Below are 19,244 nucleotides of genomic sequence, written 5' to 3'. Positions count from 1 at the left end.
CTTTATGGTGTAGAATTTTGATGAGGGAATTCTTCTGGGATGGATGGTGGTGGGAATCAAGTTTTAGGTAGGCATCAGTATGGGTTACTTTCCTGTAGACAAAATGGCTCATTGAGCTGTCTGGTCTCTTTTTGATTAGGACATCCAAGAAAGGTAGCTTGCCATCCTTTTCTACCTCCATGGTGGACAGCTCTGAGTCGTCAGCGAGCTGCGTGTTCCCAGCACACTGCAGCAGTGGATGGAGCCTACTAATCAACGCTCCCTGGTGGGACTTGAGATATTTTCGGATACGGAGGAAACGGAAGACGAACACTGACTCCTAAACGCACCCACCACGTGACTATACACTGCTTACAGTTCGTGACGCCACCTCATGCAAGGATCGCAGGTGAACGAACTCACATCACTATATATCATAACTGGTGGACCGTATATCATGATTGCCACCCTGATACACAAATCAACGGCACGCATATCGCGATCCGGTTGAATACTACCGTTTTGAGATATTCGCTGTTTTTTTATCGCATAATCTTGCTAATTCGATCGTTGATGTTCGTCTAATCATTGTGTAGCATCGGAAATACGTTTGCACACACCGCTTGTGCACTTACCTGCAGTTACGGCCAGGGGTCTGTAGGGGGTGCCAGCCTGTACAAGAGGAGAGAGAGAGAGCCGGACCACAGAGAGGCCGGGTTCCCATCCCCTACCCCAGGTGAGGGGCTGGGGGGATGCCTTTCCAGGACCCATTGGAAGGTTCCAGAAAGGGGGCGGAGAGTCTCTCAGGTCGGCTCGGGGGAGTGGTACGAAGACGAAGACTGAAGACCAGCTCGGCTAGGACCCTGGGACCCCGGGACCCGACGTCCTTATAAGGGCCGGGGCCGAGTGTGGACCAGTGGTCAGGACCCGCACCTTGGCTGGGTCGGGTCAGTCAGTCTCCCCTAGGTCACCCCTAGCCAGAGGGCTCTATATTACCCCAACTGATAGGGCACGTTAGCCCAGAGGCTGTACCTTCTTAGTGAGCGGGGTAAAGGGGGTATCGTGTTACATTGTTATAAATAAAGTGTTGCCTCTAAGTTACGTCGCAAGTCTCCTGGAAAGCTTCAAATCAAGTTTGAACCACCTCTACTTCTGATTTATCCATCCCTGTAATCAACCAGGCTATGTGTTAACTGTGTGTTAGCCGACTCTCTGCGTTGCATTGCATTTCCAAAAAATTGCTGAGTTTGTTTTCTGAAACTGCCTATTGCTCAATCAAATTACCCAGGCTCTCATAGGTCCATTCGCTCTTTCTCTACCCTGGCCGCTTCTGGGTGGATTTCCACACAACTCTCTCTAAAATATACCAGTCTTGACCAGACTTGCTGGGTCTTTCTCTCCCCCTCCCGCTGCGGGGTGGATTTCCACACAGCTCTCTCATTGGCATGCTAATTCCTCTGCTCCAGCAGACCCACATCTCTCTGCCCCCCTCTCTCTATTTGTAATGCGAGCAAGGACACGGTCACGTGAGTGTGGGCGGAGTCAGGGTCACGTACGGAGGAGGAGTCAGGGTCACGTGAGGGGGAGGATATAAGGGGAGAACCGGAAGGAGATCGGGAGTGGAGACAGAATAGAGAAGGGAGAGGCCACGCGGAGAGCTGGCGAGGAGTGGCGCGAGTGCCACGAGGCAGGAGTCATGGCACCGTCGGCCAGCGGTGTTCGCGGAGCAGCAGTGGTGTCTGCAGAGTGTGCGGGAGCACACGGAGCAGCAGGCTGGCTGCTGGGTGCGCGGGGAGCACACGGAGCAGCAAGGGGGCTGCAGAGTGTGCGGAGCATACGAGCAGCGGGGTGGCTGCAGAGAGAGAGTGAGCGGGAGCGGAGGACTCAGACGACGTGCGGAGGCACGAGGCGGAGAAGGCGCGGGTCGGAGCGGAGACATCGCGGGGTGCGAGCAGACGGTGCGGGTCGGAGCGGAGACATCGCGGGGTGCGAGCAAGAACCCAATAAAGGACACGGAGAACAACATCGGCTGAGAGTCCTTCATTACATATTTAAGGCCACGACACAGAGGCATTGGATCTCTGTATGTCTATGTTGTGTGTCTCTCTCTCTCTGTGTGTCTCGGTGTCTGCGTTTTGTCTCTCTCTCAAGTTTAGTTCTACCTGATGACGGTTGCTTGTGTTGTAATCGAAACGTCGTATTCTATTATATAATTTATTTTCTTTCTACGTGGCTTTACCGAAAGAACCAGAGTAATTCCTGCAGTTACGAAAGCTTCAAATCAAGTTTAATCACACTTAAATACAAATATTAACACATTTTACATAAATGTGCACATTTTTATATTTAATATTTACATTTCTTATCACAATATATACAACAATTCCCATTCACAACCAACATCAGCGACATCGGGAATCAAGGCAAGTGAAGTTAAAACTGATTTTTCTTTATATTTACCAGCATTTTTTTGGTATGTTATGTACAATACAATATTTATCTATATATATAAAAGGGAAATTTGTGAATATGTGTGTCTGTCCGAAATATGTATCATACTTCCCGACATGCAACACACTTGAAATTTGGCATATGGGTAGCTTCCAGACTGTATAAAAAATATACTTTTGTATTTTGGGGAGGGGGGGAGGGCGCAATAATTGATATATTTTGCACGGCAAATGAGCGGTAACATCACATCTGTGATGTCACCCGCATGCATCATGCATCCCACCCCACCCTCCGCATAGGCCTTGTATTAATCCCAGACGAGAATCCAAGTCTGGGGCGTAGCCGGGTAGTAAAGCTAGTTACAGTATCAAATGCATATCTACAATATTTCCTATGAGTTTAACAATGTTTCCCTTTTTAAAACGGTAAAAAATTTATAGCAATGAGTTACGTGCATTTAAATAAAATACATTTTAACGACCGACTTATAAAACCGTTCGACTTATGAACAGGTCACAGGAATGAAACCTGTTTATAAGTCGAGGGCTGCCCATATATTTTACAATATTAAAAAATTTAATCCCCCTCTCCACTTCTGCCACAACCACAGAACAACTTAATAAGAGCGCGTCCGAACCGACGCAATCTCTTGCGGATGGTTAGTGATATGGATTTGGGGACCTGCATTTTTTCTGCACTGTTCATGTCACTCTGCACCATGGCTTGCTTTTGTTCAGCATCGTGAGGCTTAGAGTCTGCCTTGACCGTGCTCTCGGACTCCAGGAGAGGGTTAACAGTGTAGTCTGCGTTTATAGGCAGACACAATATGGAGCCCATGCTCGTCTCGGCTCCATTTTGGGTCGTCTCGGCTCCATTTTGGGTCGTCTCGGCTCCATTTTGGGTCGTCTCGGCTCCATTTTGGGCCGTCTCGGCTCCATTTTGGCTCGTCTCGGCTCCATTTTGGCTTGTCTCGGCTCCATTTTGGCTTGTCTCGGCTCCATTTTGGGTCGTCTCGGCTCCATTTTGGGTCGTCTCGGCTCCATTTTGGGTCGTCTTGGCTCCATTTTGGGTCGTCTCGGCTCCATTTTGGGTCGTCTCATCGATTGCCTCAATTGAAATAGGAGATTCCTCAACATCCAGAGGCTTGATGTCCACATTCATTATGGTCTCCGACTCTGGGAGAGAGTCAGCAATTGATGCTGTAAGAGACACAGCAGTGTTAAAATCTTCCACCTGAATGCTGCATTTTGTGGTAGATGTTGAGCTAGTGGCTGTAGGCATCTCCCATTCCAAAATGGTTTCGATCAATGACCCAATAGAGATAGAAACCAGGAAGGCGTCAGTGCTTGGCTGAATGAAGGGGATTGGAACGGCGGCTGGAGGTGGAAGAAAAATGACACTGGACACCTTAGGAGCCAAAATCGGAATTGCCACTCCGGAAAAGCTGCTGCAAAATGATGAGACTGGAATTTGTCCAGGAGAAGTAAGTTGTGGAATTGAGGGAAGGTCGCAAGGTGCTGGAGCCAGGATGGAGGAGTTATTGGGGTCCGAATCCAGGAAGCATAATTTGTAGGGGTCCATTGTCGTGGAAGTGAAGTTGTTGCAGTCCAAATTTGCGAAGGCCTTGGTTGACGGAGCCAGATGGGAATTGATCTTGCATGCTGGTGCCAGGTGAAATCCAGGTGGTGGAGCTGGAGCTGCACTCATCCATGGTTGCTTGAGAGCACTTTCCGGAGTTAGGCGGTCATCTGGGTTCCAGCTGAAAACAAAGAGACAAGTACCGATGAGAAGATCAGCAAAATATACATACCCATATTACACATTATAGTGATACAATAAACTGACATCCACTTGACAAAGTAAGGGTTTGCAGGTGAGTGAAGTTAGGTATGGTAAGTCCTCACTCAAAGTGTGCTTACACAACGCGTTATCGCGAAAATACATTGCTTCCATTTGGGAACGAGCTTTCCGAGTGGTTCACGGCAAATTACTTTCTTCAGCTGTATGGCTGCAGCGAGATGCAGACTTGCTATACTTTACAAAGGGGATGCGTATTTCCTTATGATATAGAAACTGACTTGAATTTGTTGAAGTTGAGGGAAAGTCAAAGAATGGGATACTCACCATAGGATGGAGCTGATGAAGTCCAGGAACAATGGGTCTCTTGTTTTCAGAAACTCCTTGAGCGGGCAACACTGAGGGGTCTCCTGCAGACATTCCTTGGTGAGTTTCCCAAAGAAGTCTGCAGTGGGTACAATCGCAAACGATGTCATGCATTAGAATATTATTCATGTGTACAAGGCTGTGTTGTATAATTAAGGCTGTGAAGGACGTGGGGAAACAACCCAACTTTCACATCATTGTGCAGCCAGATGAGTGATGTTATAACACCTAATCACATGTTAAAAATAAAATTTGCATTACTCACGGAAATACCGATGACCGTCTGGTGCAGCGTGCAGCATCTTTAAGGGTGGTCTTCCCACAATCTGAAAATAAACGATACATTTGCTCTTATGTCACTGGAGAGTTCAGGAGTTTTTCTTTACGTATTTACATGCATGGTTTGTATCCTATTGATTCAATTATTCAAAATTGAGTAAACACTTGAAGTCACGTAAAACTAAGCAGTAAGTTAACTCAAAGTAAAACGATCACTGAGGCAGTGATCATCGCCTGGCTGCGCCCTGAGTGAATAGTAAAACTCTGCATTCCTACGGCAACGGCGAATCTACTTCTATGTCAACCAATATCGACTTCCCCAAAAAGTGGCACTCATTTTATCGACACTGGAGGGCTGAATAAACTCACAACGTTGCGATTGCGAGCCAATTACTCAACCGCTGAGCAAACATAGAACTGCAACAACCAATCAAACATGAACCACTTTCCGTAATAAAATAGTTAAATCAACTAATTACGAAACGAATCTTACCTTTGTGATCCCAGCGACGTCCTGAATCCTGTTGGTTCTTGGCAGCAGTCGTTTCCCAACAGAGATCTCGGCCAGTATGCAGCCTGCAGCCCACATGTCAACTGCTGTTCCGAACGGCAGGGCCAGCAAGACCTCGGGAGCCTGGTATCCGGCAGTCCCAAAGATATGGTCGGCTGGAGAAAAATAAGAATACAGTACAGGTCTTTCATAGCTAATGCAACTTTTAAGTCTATGTCACTCTGCAGCACAGACACTTTTTAAATGAATTCTGTCAACTTTCTCAGTTTCATTATTGGCAAAAAAACGTACATTCAGTCGTTTGAAATATCAGGTCCCGCCATAGGTGGGCATTACTAGGTCCCAAGAATAAATTGACCAGCTCTAAAGGGTTAAGTGGACGATCGGAGTCACAGTTTTACTGCAAGAATCTCCAATGTGTTCTCGCCCTGTCCTGCATGATATGTGAAAGAACGTGATTTTACACGGAAGTGGACATTCCCAATGCGCTGTTGTGAAACGGAGATCGCAAGGCATTGTAATCATACCTCGTGTGGAGCTACCATGCACAGGCAGCACTGAGTTCAGCTCTTGTAATATCACATATGTTAATTTAACATTATCATCGTTCACGCAATTTGCATGAACGATGCTATAGAAAAGAAAACATTGTTATTCCATATAACAGGATCTGTAGGAAGATTTAGAAATGCTACGGTATGTATAAATGTATATAAAGTGTAACTTACGAGGTTCATTGTCAAAAAAACTTCCTCCGAAGTCGGCCAATCGGATGGCTGCCGTGTGGTGATCTTTCACCAAGATGTTTTCCTGAAAGAAATATAAGAATGGAAGCATTTTATATATGTTATTTAACCAGATGAGGATCCGTTAAAATGATCACTGTCTGCATAGAAAATGGCGTTCATTTTTGCACTGTCCATCTAACGTTAAAAGTGTTTATGCAATATCTATGTCTGTTTGTAATGGAGAGGGAAGCAGGGGGATCAATAACTCTCGTAAAAATGATCCAATATGAAATCTTGCAATGAAGTTGTTCATGAAAACAAGACGCTTATAATTAGAAGAATTGCCAAACGACTCTTCTCATCAGCAATACCAGAGTTGTTCCACAATGCAGGATGGTAAAAAAACTCAAATATTACTTATAAGAAGAAAAATAGGGCCACGGATCATTAGTGGTTTTATAGACTCGACAGTTCCCCATGGATAATGGGAGTCATGGGTAATATTGTCACGGATAAGAGCTCCACTGTGTGAGGCAGCTGTGATGGGAATTAAACTGGCCAGTGTATGTGCATCATGCAGTGTATGTGCATGAGGCACATAAACTGCTAACTCTGCTTAAAATATCACAGTGAAGGTGCAGCCCTGCAATTACTTGCTCGCCCCTCTACTTATAGAAAGGCCTCCGCCATAGGTAGTTGAAGTGAGCCCCTCTAGATGGTTTTGGGCTACTGTTACACAGCATCAAATGTCTCGGAAGAAGGGGAAGTACCCACACTTCACCCGCCACTCGTGACATGATTAACTGTGGAGTACCTATTTATACTGATGGGTGTACAGAGGTGGTGGGTGGGTGGAGTTGGGATTTGAGAACCTGTCCACTGTTATAATTGCCAAGCCAGAGGATCAATTTAACCAATTCCCTCTGGGTTTCAAGTCTCGTGTGAGATCCAGACACCATGACAGCGTCCCTTAGACCTGTTTAATTCCTCTAAAAGAGATATTAATGATAATTGGTTTTTTAGCCTTCTATCTGGCAACAAAACTGACGCCTTTTTTTACAAGGAGTAAAAAAAAAGGTGTCAGTTTTGTTGCCAGATAGAAAGGTAAAAAAACAATTATCATATGTTTTTACTGGCAAATGAGGTTCCAATGGAGATATTAATGATAAACCCTTACCAGCTTGAGGTCCCCGTGGACTAAGCCGTTCTTCTTCAGGAAGGCCAGCACTTCCATCAGGGACTGGGCATATCTCTTGACGGAGGACAGAGTAAATGCTCCGTTCGCTTTCAGAACGTCAAAGAGGCTGCCCATGCTGATAACAGAAAACGAACACAGTGCAACATGGTTAAACAGCATGAAGCACAAAGGCACCAGCTCATCCACACATGCAAGTACTGGAACACTGACGGTGAGGTAAGGCATTCGACGGGTAACAATTACTTGAATACGTGCTGACTGCAGAGTTTTTTACCACTGGGCATGACTGGGTCCCGAGAATTGACAAACCAGCTATGAAATGGTTAATGCAGCTACTTGTTAACAATGCAGTGTAGCATAGCTAAGGATTGAGTACTGATGTGGATCAATCAGCTGCCAAGCTTATATTTGTATACATCCTGCAAGTGCCACGGTTGAAATGGACTTGGTGTTATTACCTGATATAGTCCAACACGAGATAATGGTAATCTCCCACGACAAAGTCTTCCTCGAACCGGATGATGCTATTGTGCCTCAGCAGTTTGAGGAAGACAGCCTCACGATATGCTTGCACTTCCTTGATGCTGCGTGAAGAAATACAAACACTTATGAGAATGTTGGAAATTGCATCATCATTAAAACGGAAAGTATTGCGTCTTGTCTAGGTAGGCACACGTGAGTTTCTCTGACAGGAAACTACTTTTCAGTGAAGATTATGAAGCACATCATTACTTGGTCTGTCTCTCACCTTAATGTGATGTCAATCTTCTTGAAGGCCATCTCCTTGTGGTTCCTATGGTCCCAGCATTTGTACACCTCGCCAAATCCTCCTTCGTCTAGTTTTTCCAAAACCGCATAACGATTGTTGAGGAGATTAGTCGCCATCTGGTCAAGAGAGAGTGTTGCAGTAAGAGCAAGATCAATAAGTACAGTGACAGTTTCGATAGTAGCTTCCTAACCCCTCCTTACTCTGAGTGATACAGCAGAAGGCCTACCTCAAAATCAGTTTCAATTCATAATCAATATGAGGTTTACTCAGCCAAGCATTCCCCTAGGATTGATAAAATAGGAACCACTTTGTGAGTCGAGAGAGGTTGCCTAATGGAGAGACTGGTCTTGGCCAGAAAAATGTGGATTTGACGGCACTTGCTCATGGCCACACGTGGGGGTTTGTGAGTTCATGTGAACAGACACTTTGATTATTTAAAATAATCAAGGCCTATTAACGGGTTATGACATTAAATTGGCCAAATAAGTGCTCAAATGGTCCTGAGCAATTGTTGCACTCAGTCTAATCAATTGTAAGCAAGCACATCCCTTCAATTGCTTGCTCAAATAGCTTATGGTGAAAGGGGCTCCACGGGAGGGATCTCTATCGAGTAGTCTATCTGCTCTTTCACGCTAATGAGACGTATTGATAAAGGTGGGAGTGGCCACATTCTACCACATCACACACGACATGCTGCCAAACTACGAACTGTGGTGTAACATTTTCACTTCTGGGTGAACATTAAATACACCCAAGAGGAGGGTTTCCATGGAGATGGAGCAATGAAATCAGCTCGTTCGTAGATACTAGGTGGATTGTTGCATCGAATGACTTTAGGGAGATAGTAAAGGCTTATCAGACCTTCATCCACCAGTAGATTAATCATGTCTGATGATAACCTTTATTTCCTTCTTGCAAACATTCCGCAAGTTCATGACATTTATCTCCCTTATCTACTTCTCTCATCGCTAAATAGGTATATCTTACTCTTTGGTTCTTTCGGTAAAGTCACGTAGGTAGAAAAATAATAGATCACGACGTTTCGAGCCAGTGGGCTTGCAAAGTACCATCATCTTAGAGATACCAATTTCGTGTGAGCCAGCAACATTGAAATAATGAACAGCCGCGGCAGAAGTATTGGTCCTACCGTGGTTCAGATCTGCCTTATGCTCATGAAAATGGTCCGAGACATGTCGCTTAGTTTCTCCAATGTAACTGTTGCTGCAGACACAGCTTAGTTTGTAGACATATGTCAGGGATCTTGTCCTTCGAAGATGGGATAAGATCATGAATTTCATGTACTGTGTTAAAACAGACTTGGATCTTGTGTTTGTTCATGATTTTGGAAACATGTTTGGCTATCCCAGCTATGTATGGTAAGGTGATGGTTTTGCTTTGATCCTCAGATGGCTCCTTCCTCATGGTAGGGGTGATGGCTTTGCGGATTGTGTAGTCATAGTATCCATTCGCCTTGAGAGCTTGGTGTACGTGTTTGAGTTCACTTGCTAGGTGTTCATAGTCGGAGAAACATTGAGCTCTATGGTGTAGAGTTTTGATGAGGGAATTCTTCTGGGATGGATAGTGGTGGGAGTCAGGTTTTAGGAAGGCATCAGTTTGGGTTGCTTTCCTGGAGACAGAATGGCTCATTGAGCCATCTGGTCTCTTTTTGATTAGGACATCCAAGAAAGGTAGCTTGCCATCCTTTTCTACCTCCATGGTGAATTTGATGACTTGGTGTTTGGAATTTATGTGGTTGAGGAATTGGTTCAGAGCCGATCGGCCATGTGGCCAGATGACAAACGTGTCATCCACGTACCTCTTCCGCAAGGACAGGCGTGGAGTGGATGCCTGGATGGCGTCCGTCTCAAATTTTTCCATGAAAACATTGGCTACAACTGGAGATATTTGAGAACCCATTGGGGTGCCTTCAGTTTGTTTGTAGAATGTTCCATTCCCTGTAAAGTATGTATTGGTGAGGCAGTGTCTCACCAGAGCCAGTACATAAGCATTACATCCTGGTTGGACCAAATCTTCAATATTTGCAATGGTATCAGGCACAGAAACTTTGGTGACTACATCGAAACTACATCAAAACTGACGAGCAAATCACCTGGGGACAGTGAAATGTCCTTAATTGACGATATGAGGTGAGCTGAGTTAAGTACAGAAGAGGTGGTCTAACCAGTAAATGACTGTAAGGTCTCAGACAGATATCGACCCAGTTTGTAGGTGGGTGAGCCAATGGTGGAGACGATGGGACGAAGGGGTGTAAATTCTTTATGGATTTTGGTAAGCCATATAATCTGGGTGGTCTAGCAGCAGAAGGTTTTAAGGAAAATTTTTTGTTTTGTTCAACTAATGAATCTGAATCAGTGATTATACTGTTCATTTTGTAACGAGGCTGTTGGTGAGATCTTTTAAGTTTTTGTGTAGCTTCCATCATTAAGTAGGTCATACATTTTGTTGTTGTACACGGTTTTGTCCACTTTACTTTTTTTTATATCTTCGTGACTTTACTGAAAGTACGAAAGAATATGAATTCCTGCAGTCATTAAAGTTTTAAGTCAAAAGATTCTGATAAAGTCATACCTCGGTATACGACCGCTTTGGAATACGTTGAATTTGGTACACGTCGTGTTTTGACGAAAACAAAATGTCTTGGGATACGTCGCCTTGCTTGGGATACGACGTCTTGCTTGGGATACGACGCTCTTGCCAGAACTTGTATGGGTCGGGATGAGTCACCGCGTACCCGCGTAAACCACGTTCACGACTGAAACAAAGCGCCGCTACTTAGTCTGCATGTACAGTAGATCTCGTTCAGTGCACAATTCTTGCTATAACTCTCTGTGAATTTTCAAGTGTTTTTTGTCATTTTAACTCCTCTCAGCAAGGTAAAGTGACGTAAAAAAATGATTTTTATTCCAATTTATTTGAATTTATTTATGCATTTTAGTACTAAGTAGTTTCTAAAGTATTTTATACAACCCCATTAATGTATAATATGCCATATAAAATATCATTTCATATACTCTGGAGCGGATTATTTCCTTTCCCTTTATTTCTTATGGGAAAAATTTGTTTGGTGTACGTCATTTTAGGTATAAGTCCTACCTTCTGGGACGAATTAACGACGTATACCGCGGTACCACTGTACTTGTAATTTTGGTTTATATCATAGCTTTATGTTTTCCTTAATAAATAAATACAAATATATAGTTTATTACCTTGCGTTGAGAATAAAAAATATCTTGAAGTTTGGGAGACTCGATTTTGCTGCTCTCAGCCGTCGTGGGGACCTAAACGCTCTCCAGGTTGTCGTCACCAATCAGGTTATTGACGTCAGCTGCATAGCCCCTCCCCCTTCTGGTGTAGCCCCGCCCCTCCAGCGGTAGCCCCGCCCCTCTCACGCCACTCCCCCAACACGGTCCCCGCCTCTATGGTGGCCACTGTCTCTCTCACGGGCACGGCTGCTGTACATTGGAGCCCACGTTCTCTATCCGTGTCCTCCCCACATCTATCCCATCTCGATGGAGAAGCCGGAGCCGTGCAAGAATGCTTGAGATGTCCCGTGGCGGGGTCCGTCTCCCCCCGCCTCAGCATCGCGTCCGCGGGAATCGCGTGCGCGCGGCCTAGTATTCCGCGGTGCCTACCGCCTTGCCTGGACTCTGCGGCCGGCCAAGGCGCGCGACCTGGTGTGGAAGATATCGGGGAGATGTGCGAGTGTGTGGGAAGTGTTGGAACGGGTTTCGCTTCTCTCACACATTCGTGTCTCTGTGTCGTGAGCTCTCTAACTGGTGCTGCAGGTTCTCTTGCTGGTGGCTGTCCTGTACGTGGCAAATAACCCAGCACTGTTATGGTCACTCAAACTTTGTTACTACCTCGTCTGCTGTGCAATATTCATTAAGCACCCTGAACTCGTTCGCTGCGATACTGATGATGTTGCTGTGTTCACGTACCACGGACCTTCCCTTGTAAAGTATCCGGTAAGTTGGCTACACGGAATCATTTGTGCAACATGAAATAAAATGATAACTCAAACAAAATTGTCTTGTATCAGAGTTACTTCCTGACAGTGATCTGTTATGATAGTCTCGAGTTGATTTTCACGTGTCTCTGTGTTGCTGTTTGTGGTTCTGTTGTGTTGTGGTGGTTTTTTTGTATTCGGGGCATTTGAGGCTTGGTGGTGTTCATTCGGTGGTGGTGTGGTGCTGGTCTTGTTCGTGGTGGTCTAATTGTGGAACGAGTGCTGTGGTGATGTATTCGGTTTTGTGTTTCTTGTATTGGTGGTGTTGTGTAGGTGGTGATCGTTTTATATGTATGTGTCGTTCGTAGAACAGGCTGCCCGCATTCAGAGCTTTCAAATATCAGGACCCATGCCAACCATGCTAAGCTAATTCATTTGTAGTGACTTAACTCGTAGATGCTTAGACTTGGAGGCATTTCTTTTATTTAACCGAGCACCCTTTGCACAATACACACCCTACACTGGTCCACACTCTTCTGTCGCTCGCTTATACACAACTCTGTCGGTTGCTAGCCTATACACAACACTAGCCATCAAACACTGACAGTGCTGAACCGAGACTGCCAACTACTGTCTAGCAGCGCAATATCGAGTGAAGACGACAGCGACCATGGCGACGATCTTCAACAGCACGACGGGTATCCCACTCCAAATGACAGCCCCGAGCTCTTGCTCAGGGCCCCCTTTTATGCTCCCAGCGTGGCCTCGCTCTGCCCCGGCCACGCCCCCTGTCTAGAACCTACCAGCGGGTTCCCGGGGCTTCCCCCTGTGCCCCTTCTGTAACCTTTCCCCCAGATATCCCCCTCTGGTGTATCGCCTAGCCTGTTGTAAACCAAATATCCCCTTCACCGCCAGCAGCTAGCGCTATACTGCTAGATTAATTATTCTATGCCACTACACATTGATGTCAGTATTTTGATATTTGTATTCACCTGCATACACCGATTGTACCACAATTACATTGGTGTGTGTGTGTACCTGTGCATATGCAGGTATGTTAACCAGCATTTGTATATTTTACATATTACAAATGCATGATCACAGACTTGTACAGGAATGCTTTAACAAAATAAATTAATTTAGATCCATTTGGAAATCCACTGTTGTATGAAGACCTCCCCACGCTATGTCGGCCCTAGATCACTATTCTTCACCTCGCTGGTCAATGCAGATTGAGAAAGGGTTCCCAAAGACCAGTTCAGATAACCGCTTGCCTCTGATGTCAGCCATGGCCAGAAATCGAACCAAGGTCACCAAATTAATTGCGAAGTGAACTAACCAATTTAGCATTGCCCAACTCCTTACATTTTTACATGACGTAGATACATTTATTTATCCAATGTGAGATCAAAGTGCGCAAAGAGGCATGGGGAGGCGACAGACAAATAGGAATAGATGGATCAAAGACCGACAGAAAAAGAGGCGTTTACTTTTTCGTTTTAAAGCTTTCGTGACTGCAGGGATTCATCTTCTTGGTTCTTTCGGTAAAGTCACGTAGAAGGGAAGTAATAAAATAATAAAAATAAAAGATAATAAAACAATTCTCACGACGTTTCGGCCACAACGCAAGCAGCCGTCCTCAGGTGAAAACCAGGTCTGTTGAGGCGACAGCGTCTGAATGAAACAGCACACGTGCTTGGAGCATATGTAATAAAGGACTCTTCCACAGTGTCGATCTCCGTTATCCTTTATTTGGGTTCGTGTAAATCTCGCTCCCACGGCGTCCTCGCTCAGGCCCGCGTCTCCTCCGTCGAGCACTCCGCAGCCACACTGCTGCTCCGCCCTGCAGCCACCCTGCTGCTCCGCCCTACAGCCACACTGCTGCTCCGCCCTGCAGCCACACTGCTGCTCCGCCCTGCAGCCACACTGCTGCTCCGCCCTGCAGCCACACTGCTGCTCCGCTCTGCAGCCACACTGCTGCTCCGCTCTGCAGCCACACTGCTGCTCCGCTCTGCAGCCACCCTGCTGCTCCGCTCTGCAGCCACACTGCTGCTCCGCTCCTCCTCGCTCACGGCCAGCCTTCCACAGCCTGCTAGCCCCCCTGCGCCCGGACACCGATGGCCGACGGTGCCGAGGTCTCCCAACACGTGGCGATCGCGCCACCCTCCCAATACTGCCCAGCGTGGCCTCCTCCCGTTTCACTCCGTCTTAACTCCCCGATCCCTTCCGGTTCTCTCCCTAAATCCTCTCCCCCACGTGACCCTAACTCCTCCCTCTCCTCACGTGACGCAGACTCCGCCCCCCTCAATCCTTGCTCGGATTACACATATATATAAGCTGGGTTGTAAGGGGGGAAAAGGGCGCCTTGACAAAAGAATATGCATATCAATAGGAATTTAGCATATTTATGGGAAATGCAGGTATGTGATTAGTACTACTTATGACCATGCATTATGCAGGATTAGCAGCATAAAAGGGAAGGGATATGGGAAATGCAGGTATGTGATTAGTACTACTTATGCCCGTGCATTATGCAGGATTAGCAGCATCAAAGGGAGGGGATATGGGAAATGCAGATATGTAAATAGTACTACTTATGCCCGTGCATTATGCAGGATTAGCAGCATCAAAGGGAGGGGATAGGGGTAGCATTAATAAAGGGAAGGAGTGTTAATAGTATGTAGCTGCAGTAACTAAAACCACCACGTAAACAACTAAAGTATAAACTAGACTCGTGTGATGTAAGAGAATAAAGTTTAGATGGAAGTATATATATTTTTTACGACGTAGAATTGTAATGTATTCCTTACTGTTAGTAACTCAGCTTATTGTAGAGTATATTTAGTATACTGATGATACTATGTAGTTGTTTACGTGGTGGTTTTAGTTACTCCGCACCCTACAGGCTACTTAATATCCCGCTCTTTCAGTGTCCTCTGACTGGACCTAGGGGATGTCTCCCCGACCACTGGTTACACTGAACCCTAGCCCTTATAAGGGTTGGAGGGCTTGGTCCAGGGTCCTAGGCTTCTTCCGCCGTCTTGGGTCTTCGTGTAGCCGAACTCCCTCAGAGCTCTGAGCGCTCTGGCTTTATACTTGTTCGTGGCCGGGTTGTCCAATCCCCGGCCACCTTGTGGAACTCTGCGATTGGTCGTTCCCAATCTGCTTTTGGATCCCAATTCACCCTATCTGACCCTGACCGTTTGGTCGCGCGGGAAAACCTTGTTTACGGTCAGCTCTCACAGCTTGTGAGACCCTGACCGTTAGTTTGAGCGGGAAAACCTTGTTAACGATTTGCTCTCCCAGTTTGTGAACATCGAGTAGTTAACTCTACTAAATCACCCTCCCCTTCGGAAGCCTCAGCCGTCCCGGCTGTTACAAGCAGAAAAATCCCAATCAACGAACCAAATTGTGTGCCAAAACCAACAAGAACAGGAACACCCACTATAAATACCCCCCCCATCAACAACGCAAAATATGTACATGGTCAGAACCAATCACAAATAACGACATTCGCGACGCACAATGCATGCAGCATTCAGCTTCCGCAAAAAAATGATGGACAATCAAGAAAACCGACGCGATCTAGCCCGTGTGTATTTCGCGGGCCCGTCGTAGGGGGTGGGTGCCCTTTTCCGGGCTGCAGGCTGACCAGGCATCCTGGCAAAAATGTCAGCAGGGGCAGGAGGCCTCTCTGCGGAGACCCTTGGAGCAGACGGGTCGGGCAGCCTGGCAAACATGTTGGGCGGGTCAGGCATCCTGGCAAACATGTTGGGTGGGTCAGAAGGTCTCTTTGCAGAGACTCTTGGTGTAGACGTGTCAGGCATCCTGGCAAACATGTTGGGTGGGCCCAGAGGCCTTTTTCTAGAGACTCGTGGCTCAACCCGGGTCCCTCAGTCCCGCATCATCTGCGGGAGGAATGACACGTCTGCGCTGTGGGTTAGGTACTAACGGTGCGACATCCGGCTCGTCGGGCATATCACACGCTCGGCCCTCGTGTTTTGAGTGTGACGCAGAGCCGTGCAGAGCAACAAATGGCTTCAGACGAGAGGGGTGCACGAACCAGCGACGTCGTCCCCAACGGATTTTAACACATTGTGGGCGCATTATCTCGACCACCTCAACCGGACCCCGCCATGGTTTAAGGAGTTTAGCCGATGTGGACACTGGCACCTGGGGGCAATGAAGCCACGCCACATCACCTGGAGCCCACTGATGCACGGACGTGCGAGTGGCTTGCAACCTTGAATTAGCCCGCTGGCGGGAGGCGGAATTTTCGATCGCCGCATCACGAGCCTCAGACAGCTTTTGTAGGTTGAACGGCAAATGGTCAGTGAGCTTCGATGACCGTGGAAGCTGCTCTATCCCAAGCCGCACGTCAGCGGGGGGAATGGCCTCCCTGCCATACATTAGGAAAAATGGGGAGAACCCTGTCGCTGCATGTGGCGCCATGCGGTAAGCAGCGAGGACCCCTGGGATCTGCAGGTCCCAGTCTACGTGGGATTCGTCAACCTGATGGCATAGCATAGAGGTGAGGGTTCTATGTAAACGTTCCACCATGCCATCTGTTTGGGGGTGATAGGGCGAAGTGCGCACCTTCTTAGTGCCCAACAGGCGGCATACCTCACTCAGCAGGGTACTTGAAAAATTTCTTCCCTGATCGGTCAGCAACCGTTCTGGAGCGCCCTTGTCCAGCACATAGCCTTGAACAAAGGCGTCCACCACGGCTGCTGCCGACTGGTTGGGGAGGGCCCAGGCCATAGGCCACCGTGTAAAATACTCCACCCCAACCAGAAGGTACTTGTTACCACGAGGCGTTGTAGGGAAAGGCCCCAAAATGTCGAGAGCAACCAGCTCGTTCACACGGGATACCGTGATGGGCTGCAGCGGTGGGCATGCCGGCTTCGCTGGAGGTTTACGTTGCGCACATTGGGTGCAGCCCGTCAAAATATCAGTTACGTCGCGAAGCATGCCCGGCCAGTAAAATTGTAATCTTAGCAACCCAATGGTTTTGTGCACACCCAGGTGCGACAATCGCTCGTGTGCCGTGCACACAGCCATACACCGCGAAGCCGATGGCACTACAATTTTGTACTGGCAAGAATCAGCATCCCAATGCATGAGCAGACCGCGGCGCATGGCAAAAGAGTTCGATTTACTTGAACGTGAGGACGAATCACATGCGCGACGACGCAGAGGCAACAATGACGCATCGTTCATTTGGTGCCGACCCCATTCGTCCAATGTTATCCCCAGCAAGTCGTCACTCGCTGGCGGATTTTCGTGGTCCGCACCCGGCGCAGGATCGGAAGGAAGGGCAGCAGAAACCGCTTCAGGAGGTGCAACCGGGCATACTATTTGCGGCTTGCACCGGCCTGAACCCGTAAAACAGGCGCATTCTTCTGTCGGGAGGCGAAATAGCGCATCCGCATTATTGTGCTGTGTACCCTTATGGTAAATCACCATAAAATTGTAGTCCTGGAGGACTTCAAGCCATCGGGAGAGCTGGCCAGACGGTTGGTCAATGCGCAAAGCGTATTGTAACGCAGAGTGATCGGAGCGCACGGTAAACTGTTGACCGTACAGGTATGGCCTGTATTGTTGTATAAAGTAAACAATGGCCAGCAGCTCGCATCGGGTTACGCAATAACGTTGCTCTGCAGGGGACAAAACCCTGCTTCCATAGGCAACCACCCTCTCAACGCCATCAACGATTTGGGACAGCACCCCGCCGATCCCGGTGTTACTGGCATCGGTGTCCAGAATAAACGGCTTTGCGAAATCGGGGTAAGCCAGGGGCGGTGCTGCTACTAGAGCGTTCCGTAAGGAGTCAAATGCGGCCTGTTCCGCGTCTCCCCAATGAAATTTCATCCCTTTTGCTGTAAGAGCGTGTAGTGGCTTGGCGATTGTAGCGAAACCAGCCACAAAGCGTCGGTAATACGACGCGAACCCGATAAAACTGCGAACATCCCCAGCAGAGGTGGGGGTAGGCCATTGGCTGACACATTTAGTCTTTTCAGGGTCTGTGGAAATACCCGAGTGGCTGACTATGTGGCCTTGATAGTGCACAGACTCACGCAGAAGGTAGCACTTCTGCGGTTTGAATTTGAGGTCCGCAGCTCGCATCTTTTCGAAAACAGCGCGCAACCGTTCAATGTGTTCGTTGAACGTGCAGCCAAAGACGATAACGTCATCAAGATAGAAAAGGCATGAGTCCCACTGGAGCCCAGCGAGGACCAGCTCCATAAGCCTCTGAAACGTCGCTGGAGCCGAGTGGAGCCCCATGGGCAATCTATTAAACTCGAAAAGGCCCTGTGGTGTCCGAAAAGCAGTCTTTGGCTTTGACGCTTCGTCGAGGGGGAGTTGCCAAAACCCTGACAGAAGGTCCAAAGTGGAAAAATAACGTGCCCTTGCCAGAGCATCCAATGACTCATCCATACGTGGAATAGGATATGTGTCAGCCACGGAAATTTTATTTAGGCGCCGAAAATCTACACAGAATCGAAGACTGCCATCGTGCTTTTTGACCAGCACTATCGGAGCACTCCAGGGGCTGTTGGAAGGAGAAATGATATCAGCCGCCAGCATGTCATCAACTGCCCATTTAACATGCTGTTTCTCCGCAGGGCTGAGCCGAAACGGGTTTTGGCGGATAGGGGCAGCGTCACCAGTGTCAATGTGGTGACGCAGCAGCTTGGTGCAGCCAATATCAAATTGTGATTTGCTGAACACATCCGATAATTCCCGCAAAAGAGCTCGCAATTTACTCTGCTGTAACACGGATAAATCGCCGGCATCCGCGCAAAGAGCGTCAATCCATCCCTCGTCTACGTTATGAGGGCGAGGCTGTTGACTGTTCGCTATGTGTCCAACAACCCCGGTCCCCAGGGGCGCCACCGTCGCATGAGCGAGCACTGTCCCCAGACCGACATTCAAAACTTGCATAAATGGCTCCCTGTCGCCCGCTACAAGAGTCTGTGCGGCCACCAACGATAGGCTCTTAACTGCTATGTTGGAGGGTCCCAATAAAATGCCATTTACCGAGGCGGTGAGAGCGAGCGGTTTCTTTAACCACAAGGGTACGAGCATTTGTGCCCCTGGCGGAATGCGTACGGCGCAAGCCGCAAAAGCCTGTACGGAGGCATTTTCCGTCCGTGAATGCGTTGTTCCGGGTAAAAATGCCATCCGCCGGCCCGACG

The sequence above is a fragment of the Lampetra fluviatilis genome, chromosome 6, assembly GCF_964198595.1.
Source record: "Lampetra fluviatilis chromosome 6, kcLamFluv1.1, whole genome shotgun sequence".
In the NCBI taxonomy this organism is placed as follows: domain Eukaryota; kingdom Metazoa; phylum Chordata; class Hyperoartia; order Petromyzontiformes; family Petromyzontidae; genus Lampetra; species Lampetra fluviatilis.
Note: the sequence above shows the minus strand (reverse complement) of the source record.